This window comes from Mesoplodon bidens (assembly GCF_964165515.1).
Source record: "Mesoplodon bidens genome assembly, chromosome: 9".
Taxonomy (NCBI): Eukaryota; Metazoa; Chordata; class Mammalia; order Artiodactyla; family Ziphiidae; genus Mesoplodon; species Mesoplodon bidens.
Window position 1 is genome coordinate 64,087,721 of NC_138166.1, and position 7,938 is coordinate 64,095,658.

The following is a 7,938-nucleotide window of genomic DNA, read 5'->3' on the forward strand; positions in this document are numbered from 1 at the left end:
AAGCCTTTTAGGACCATTATTCTGGAAGCCACGCAGAGAAGGGAGCCAGACTGGAAAGAGAGAGGTGATCAATTGGGTCTCAGTTACAAGAAACAGCAGAGATGAGATGGCTGAAAGATCCTTCTGGGTTCCTTCTCTGCATCCGAGCCAGCATGTATCATTAGCATCCAGTAATAGGAATATTTGATGCCAAGATTTTTCAGAATCTGCAGAAATATATCTTGGCTCCTCCACAGAGCCTTGGGTGTCAGTTCAGCAGAAATCAATAACTAGCTTCTGTTCTCTTGTTGCCTACTGAGGGGTCCTTGAGTCCCGAAGTTTTTACTCCTAGCCTCCCATGTACTTACAAAGAGTCTCCTCCTCTTGTCTCCATCCATTCTGCCCTTTCTCCTCCCTCATGTATAGCAGATAGATAATACACCTGCTACGTTACTCCCAGATCACAGCTGAATCAGCATTCCTCCAGATAGGATTTCATGTAAATAGGGAACATTTGAGGTGGTGTTACCTATCCCCAAAGAACTAATTCCTAAAAAGTAGGTACTTTGGGCCTGCAGGAGGGGGCTAGAAGAAATATTTGGGGCCAAAGTCATGTAAATCATCTCTATAACGATTTGACAGGGTTTAAGAAGGCTGATCAAATGGTCCCAAATCTGGCTGCATCACAGAATCACCCAAGGGGTTAGAAAAAAAGTACAGATTTTGAGATCCCCAACCGCATTCTGATTCACTGGTTTCTGGGTAGAGCCTGGAAATCTGTATGTACAGCAAGCAACTCAGATGATTCTGGTGCAGGGGGTTCTGGTGCAGCTCTTCAATGGGCCAGTACTGAGGAGCCAGCACTCAAAAGCATGCCGGGTCATTAGAGCCCAAGTTCCCCATGGCCAGGAAATGTGTGGGCCCCCTTTGCTTACCTCCGTGCAGTTGCCCTGGGTCCAACCTGAGGACAAATGTTCTTCTAAGAGTCCAACTTGATCACCTCGCAACTCTCCAGATATCTGTTAGGTAAACCCAGGACAACTCTAATTTCTTCCCTCCACTCTGAACTAAATGCTGTCCTGCCCCCACCCAAGAAGACAGACCTTAGTATAAAGTAGTTCTGCATGCAGGTAGATACCCAAAAGAAAGTCAAGTGGGGAAGTATGGCCACAAGTTTATGTGATGTCTGAGAACAAGGAAGGATGCCTCTGAAGGGATGTTTTGGGGGCCGTGACAACATGTAAATGGGGTATCACACTGAAGCCCTTGAGAGCAGCCTTTCTTAACTTTTTGATCTCAGGACCCCTTTATGCTTGTTTATGTGGATTATACCCATAGATATTTACTGCATTAAAAATTAAAAGTGAGAAAATGTTTAATATTTACTTATGAATTCATTTATAAATAACAATAATAAACTCATTACATATTAACATAAATATCTCCTATGTGGAAAGTTAACTGTATTTCCCCCTTCAAAAAAATATTTAGCGAGAAGAGTGACTTGTTTTAACTTTTTGCAAATCTCTTTAAGTTTCGCTTGATAGAAGACAGCTGGATTTTCAGATCTTCTGCATTCAATCTGTGGCAATATGTTGTTTTGATAGAAATATATAAAGAAGATCAGGCTTCACACAAATATGTAGTTAGGGAAAAAAGGAGTATTTTAATCTGCTTCTGCACTCAATCTGTTGTGCTAGTCCATGCCATGTAACCTCTGGAAAATTCCACTGTACACATGAGGGAATGAAAATGAAAAAGGCAAAAAACATTCTAGTGCTACTATGAAAATAGTTTTAATCTCACAGACCCTCCCTGAAAGGTTCTCTCCACCCACCAGGATCTGCACCACACTTTGGGGACTGCTGCCTTAAAGAAAAACAGTGTGCACATTTGTTTGCCAATAGCAATAGCTATTGCTTTAATACTGCTGTCTTGGCTGCAAACCTGAGGCAGGGTGAGGTGGGTAGGCTAATGGACCACATGCCTCTGTTTGCAAAGCTGGGTAAAGCACTAATTATAGGCAATTATGATTGAGGCTTTGCTCCAAGACAACACCTCAACAGGTAAACCTAGTGATTAAACCTGTCTCTGCTGGGAGCCACAGCCCATAGTCCTACTCAAACAAGATGCTCAGGGCATGTCCAGGACTGGGGACAAGTGGTGCGTGGACTGAGAAACAGACTGGCCAGTATTCACCTCAAAAGCTCTGGTGTTTACAGGGTTCTGAGTGTGGGCAGACAAATGGCTCTCCTCATTTGCTCAATGCACTTGCTAGGTGAGCCTACCCAGACCACATTCTTTAATACTGCAGCTGCCAACCCCGCAACCCTGATCTCTCACACTGTTCTGTGTTTTTCTTTGCACCAGCATTTATCACCTCCCAATACACTATATAATGTACTTATTGATTATGTTTATTGCTTATTGCCTGCATCTCCCATGAGACAAGTATCTTTGTCTATTTTGTTCACTGCTATATCCTCAGGACCAGAACAGTGCCTGGGATAGAGCAGGTGTCAATAAATAGTAAGATTTACAGAAGAAGGGGCAGAGAAGAACATCAGCATCCAAGAGAGGAGGAGGGCTGAGCTGAGCATGCCCAGTTTATTCTCTCCAAATTCCTGACGCAGATTAGGCCATTCCTTCCCCTTTGGGCGACTGAAGAGCAAATAAAAGTTGAAAATGTGGCATCTCCACATGAAAAGAAACATCAGAAATGAACAAGCATCACCCACCACCGACTTTCAATTGTTTGTTCTCAACCCCTTTGTGCTTTAACTATTTAGCCTATGGTCAACCAGGGGTGCGGTGATCCTCCGATGAGGACACCAGAAGTTCTATCAAGACCTTTCTACTCCTCTTTCATCAGACACTCCCCCAATGCCATCCACAGCATCTGGGCCCTTTATGTCCCTACTGTTTCTCAGCTCCAAGCCCACCCTCCACTCCACTTTTGATGCTGAAGCTGGGGCGGGGACTCTGCAAACCGCATTTCCCAATTCCTTTGACAGTTGTTTCTTGTTAGGTAGGGTCTGCCAAAGGGAGCTGGGCAGGATATTGTAAAAAAAGAACACATCTTGGGGAGTATGGGGCTACACTGGGCCAGTGGGAGTAACTCCACGTCCTTCCTTTTGTTCCCCCAGTCTGAGGGATGGTAGTTGCTTTCTGCAGTTATTCATCTCTATGCTACCATTCTTCTTTGCTATTTAAGCTGTCCAGCACCTGTGTACCCAATTCCCTGCACTGAGACCCTTCTATCTGAAATATCTACCGTGGTTCCTATTTCCCTTGGATGGCCCCTGACTGGTACAGCTCCTTCGTGGATCCTCCTGGGACCACTGGTGGACAAGTTAGAATTGATCCCCAGAGGGTTCCTACATGAGTCAGAAAATCTCCATTAATTAAATCTCTACATTGCTGGAAATTAATTCCCTATTCCATTTATCTTTCCTAATGATGTCCCTCCACATTGTCCAATATAGCTAGAGTGACTGTACAGCCCAGTTCAATCCAAACAGTATAGGTTTATGCCTGTTGTCCCAGCATAATTATTAATAGAGCCTCCTTTCTCTCTCAAAACTATCCTAGTTTGGGTGATAAATTATATTGTCACTCTAAATATGGATCATTATATGTTCTACAAAGAAATTAAATGACGGTAAGATACTCCAGCAATAAAATACCAAATACAAGATGTTCCAAGTTGGAGTATCAACCCCTTCTCACCATGAATTTTCTGGGAAGAAATTAAATTTCAATGATTAAAGCCAATGATTAAGTTAAAGTCCAAAGATATTAAAGCCCAAAGGATTTAAGGTCTCAAATCATATTCTCTTCCCCTTGTGATTTAAGGTTTGAGGAAAATTAGAGTCCAATTCCTTCCCAATTTGTTATTCAAGTCCTATGTTTTATTCCTCAATGTTCCAAGGACCTGCACCAAATGTTGGAGTTGAGGGGTCCAAAAATAGCCTCTCTCTTCCCATGAGAGCTTTGAACAGATTATAAAATAAAACAAAGGATGACAGAAGGGAAATTAAAACAACACCCTTATGTGCTCCCTTTTAGCATGATCCATAAAAACTTCCCATGAGTATTTCTCATGCTCTCCCCAACTCCATCTGCAAGCTGAATGGAAAGAACTCTGAGGACTTAGAAAAGGACGAAGCTAAGAAATTTCCAGAAGTTGTTTCTTGCAGCACTTAGGTCACCCTGCCTGATATACCCACCAGGTTCCTGGAAGCACTGACCCAGGACAGGTTTTCCTACAGCAGGGAGTTAGCTGTGCAGGGGAGACATAAAGGAGCAGAAGAAAACTTCTGTACCCTGGGGACAGCCCGAGCCCAGGAGAAAGAGTGTGGAGCTGAGCTGAGCATGCTCAGCATCATCTTCCCACATTCAAACCAATCAGATTAAACTCCACCAGGTAGGACTGAGGGATCCTCTTTCCAGAGACTAAGATGATCACACCTTCCCAGGGAAGGATCTTCCCAAGGAAGTGTTTTCTTTCTGTGCACCCCCTGTTTTGACCTCCAACAATCTTTCCTTTGCTCCCCATCCAGATTCAATTAGCTCTTTCTCAAGACACACCCCCTCCTAACTTCCTTAGGTATAAAATAGAGGAGAACTACATTTGCTTCTCTCTTGTGACTAGCCCACGGAAAGCCAGCCAAATAGTCCTCGTTGGACAAAGTTGGGTGAAAGTTAAAGGAGAAACAACCCTTCTTGACCTGCCTCTCTACCTGCTCCCAATTACAGAGTCCACAAAGGGTCATTTTTAGTAGACAAAACAGGATATCCTTAGCACATTCTTTTATTGTTTTTTTTTTTTTTTAAAGAATAGCGGCATTTACTTACAAATCACCAGGCTTTTTCTGAGGGAAGTTTGTGCCCTCAGCAATTCCCTGCCTCAGAGTCCACCTGCCCTGGAGACCACCTTTCTTTGCTTGAAATGGAGAGAGAAAAGCTCAGATCCTCACCATAGCAGGAATAATGCTGGCCTGGGCTCCCTTTAGTGGGCCTACCACACCCACAGTCTTTTCTGAAGGACACTGTCCTGCACAGCCTTTAATACTCAGGCCAACGTTTGGTCCCATGTGGCCTAGCACCTCCTGGCCAAAGCAGATTAGACCAAGGTAGACCGCCAATCCATGGGGGCTCATCCACAGACTGGTCAGCATACTATGGACAAGAGACTGAGTCATTTAGTGGGAATTGAAACCCAAATTTCATATGATTCAAATGGGAGAGGTGACAATGGACACTTTCAAGCCCATAAGACAGTAGGACCCATGAGTAAGCAGAGGAAGTTGACTGATAGAGAAAGGACAATAGGGTAGTTGTACAGAGAAATGCAAATGGAGAGAGGAGGGGGGGAGAGAGGCCTGAGAGAAAGAAAGAGGGAGAGAGGACACAGTTTGGAGAAACCTATCCACGGCGGTATCTTGGATCCTGACAGTTGTTCAGTTCCTTCTACATCTGTCCTTATAATAACCCTCTTTTTCCTTGACTTAACTTGAGTGCATCACTGTGCCTTGTCTGACTAGAACAATTCATTTCCATAAATGTTATCAGACTGTGATGAGTGATCCCCTAAAAGACCATGAACATGTGGGCTTCTTCCTACCTATCTGTCAGGTGGCTTGAGTAACTAGCTTTGGGAAGAAGTTGTGAATAAATAATAGAGAGTTTGGCAAGATCGGCACTTTGGGAAGAAAGGAGAATAAGTAGGTGAATCTTTGCTTTATTCTTTAGGTTATTATGAGGCTCAGAGTTTAGGGTAAAGGAAAAGACATCACAGTAAGAAGAATTCTCCAGCCCACATGGGGAAACAAAGGAGGTTTCTTCAAGGACATCGTGGTGCTGGACATTGTGCGTGTGCATAGTCTCACATTCAATAAAGGAGTTCAGATATGAAAAGCAGGCACTATGAAATCTGTGGAATGAATAAACTAATGAGGCACGTCTACCCCAGATGGAGAAAGCCCGTCAGTTTTATTAAAAGTTTCCAACCTTGGGACTTCCCTGGTGGTCCAGTGGTTAATACTCTGTGCTTCCATTGCAGGGGGTGCTGATTCGATCCCTGGCCGGGGAATTAAGATCCCTCATGCCGTGTGTGCAGCCAAAAAAAAAAAAAAAAAAAAATTCCCAATCTTTAAAATTTATAACATGGGAAGCTATAATTTATTGAATTATCTCAACCTTCTGCTCCCAAAATAAAGAAGTTAGTGAGGCCATCAAATGAGATGAATTTGACTGACAGTTCAAACTAGCCAAGTAGCCAAATAATCTGGGGTACATTAGAATACTATTATATAAACCTCTGGTGAATTTCCTTTATTAAAGAGCAAGAAGTCAGCAGGAGAAAGGCAGCTTTCAGGGGGTATATGCCAGAAGTCAAAGCGAGCTGGAGTCTGGAACCCCTTCTCATCCTCCACTAGAAAGCTAGGGGGACACGAGGCAGCAGTACCCCTCAGCACCTCCCCTCAGTGCCCCCCAGCGCCAGCGCCTCCCAGAACCCCCTTATGCCTGCCTGGCTCATCCATCTCTGAGTAGCTCTGACCTAGCTGGGGAGAACACTGAGACTGGGAATTTCAGCATCCCTGACCAATAAGAGTTGAAGGTCCCTCAGCAGAGAGTAATCCCCCAAGTCAAAGGAAGGGATGGGATCTGAACATAGAGCTGCACTAGACACCCAGCGTCAACCCTAGCAGGGCCCACCTCTGGGACACAGCAGCATCTGCGTTTGTCTAGGAGAGGGGTGGTGGTGAGCCTGCTCTTGGCATGAGAGAGAGTGAACTCCCACTAAGGGGAAGAGCTGGGTGCCCAGCACGGCCCAGTAACACAGGCCTGGTTCTTCAGAGGAGAGCAACTTGGGAGTCCTGTGGTATCCGTCACTGTGTTTGCCACCTTAGCAACTCCAGTTTAAACCCATCAGGGCTGCTTTGCCCCCCCCTGTCAAAATAGAATACAGATGGGGAAAGAGGTACTGCCAGTCCTCACATTGCCAAAGGCCTGGGTAGGGATGACCAGAACGACGAGGGGCCCCGGCTGCAACACCAAGCCTGTTTGAAGGAAGCAGCGGCTCCAGGTGGAGCTGAGACAAACCTCTCGTGAGGAATTGGAAAGACCTCACAGGAAAGCTCACTCTGCGTAGCATTTCGGGCCAGGGCTCTGAGGAAGCGAGTCCCATAATGACCACGGAAAGAAGATTGTCCACCTTGCCACCCTCCAAGACGGGGCTGACCCAGGACCCAGTATGACAGCGGACAGAACTGTTCCTGAACAACACTCTCTGGAAACTGCGAGGAAGGAACTGTCCTTCATTATCAGGGGAGAGCAAGAATCAGTGAAACAGGGGTTGAACAGTAAAACAATTCAAGTGAAACAATAAAACAATTCAAGGGGAGAAGACACAGGCCCAGTCATTCAGAGTGCTTGAAACTGATTATTCTAAAATGCAAATTTGGTGACATCAGATCCTGTTTAAAATCGCTGCCTTTTCTCCATTCCCACACGCCCCGCCGTAGCTCGGACCATAATTAACTACCACTAGGATAATTGCCATAGTCTTCTAACTACCACCAGACTTGCCTCGCGCCCTCCCCACACACTGCTTTTGGGAATCACAACTTGAAACTTTCTTAGAGGGTGAAACCGGCAGGGCTGGGGGTGGTGGTGTGTATTAGTTGACAGGCAACAGAAAGCAACATCTTTCTGAACTAGAACTCATGATTTTTGTGCCAAGTATGCTAGATACTTTCTCATGCTCCATTTCATTTAATTTCATTGTCACATCCCCTCAAGAGGCACGTGTCAGTATCTGCACTTTAGAGATGAGGAAAATGAGACTCAAAAAGGGCACGCAAAATGTCCAAGTCACGTAGCCCTAAGGGGTATGGGGTTTGAACTCGGGCTTTCTGATATCCTGTCTCATGGTGTGAACCAGTGGTGACACTT